The sequence below is a fragment of the Empidonax traillii genome, unplaced genomic scaffold (assembly GCF_003031625.1).
Source record: "Empidonax traillii isolate 1590-97213 ecotype Southwest subspecies unplaced genomic scaffold, ASM303162v1 scaffold4459:size9592, whole genome shotgun sequence".
In the NCBI taxonomy this organism is placed as follows: domain Eukaryota; kingdom Metazoa; phylum Chordata; class Aves; order Passeriformes; family Tyrannidae; genus Empidonax; species Empidonax traillii.
The window spans coordinates 1-1,005 of record NW_020959652.1 but is presented as its reverse complement, the minus strand read 5'-3'; the positions used below and the strand labels follow the sequence as shown (position 1 = coordinate 1,005).

At 58.8% G+C, this 1,005-nt stretch overlaps 1 pseudogene; it reads right to left on the bottom strand.

The window, feature by feature from the left end:
* Window positions 1–290: 290 nt before the first annotated feature.
* Window positions 291–888, bottom strand: LOC114072915 (annotated as a pseudogene).
* Between the last annotated feature and the right edge of the window lie 117 nt (window positions 889–1,005).

The window sequence follows — 1,005 nt, the reverse complement described above, 5'->3', positions numbered from 1 at the left end:
TCTACATTAAAGCAACTATTGAAACAATTCTACTCAAATTACCACAAAAGCAAGAATTATTCATTACAGAGAGATGGAACTCCCCCAGACCAACGCTCGGGGGGAGATCTCTGCTCTCAACCTCCAGCACTGACCTTGGGGGTCCCAGCCAAGGCAGGAATCTCCACACACCCCCCAAGAAGGGTTCTGTTGGCACAACCTGCCCCTGGCAAAGGGGACTGGCCCTTTCTGGTAGAAAGGGATGGACTGACAGTCCCTGGACTCCAGGGGTTGCCTCACCATCATGGGGATCATTCGGGGTGGGAGCAGCAGCTGAAGCTCTTCCCACAGTTGGGGCCCTCGTAGGGCCTTCCCTTACTGGTGGGTCCGTTGGTGTCTGGTCAAGGCAGAGCTACAGGTGAAGCTCATCCCACACTCCTCACACTTGTAGGGCCTCTCCCCGGTGTGGATGCGCCGGTGGGTGATGAGGGTGGAGTTCCGGTTGAAGCCCTTCCCGCAGTCGGTGCAGCGGAAGGGCCTCTCCTCTGTGTGTATCCGCTCATGCAGGAGGAGATTGGTGCTGGTCTGAAATCTCTTCCCGCATTCCAAGCACCTGTAGGGCCGTTCCCCAGTGTGGATGAGTTGGTGGGTGTGGAGGGCGGAGCTCTGGTTGAAGCTCTTCCCACATTCCCCACACGTGTAGGGCCGTTCCCCAGTGTGGATGCGCTGGTGTTGGATCAGGTTGGAGTTGCTCCTGAAGCTCTTCCCACATTCCCTACATGTGTAGGGCCGTTCTCCAGTGTGGATGTGCTGGTGCCTGAGGAGGTAGGTGCTCAGCCTGAAGCTCTTCCCACATTCCAAGCACCTGAAGGGCTTCTCCCTGCTGGGAGGCTGCTCAGGGACCACCAGCTCGGAGCTCCGGCTCAAGCTCCGGCCGCCTTCCCGGCACAGGACGGCTCTTTCCTCCTCACAGCTCCCTGGGCTGGCTTTGCAGCCCCTCCTCCGGGGGCATCTCCGGCCCTTTTC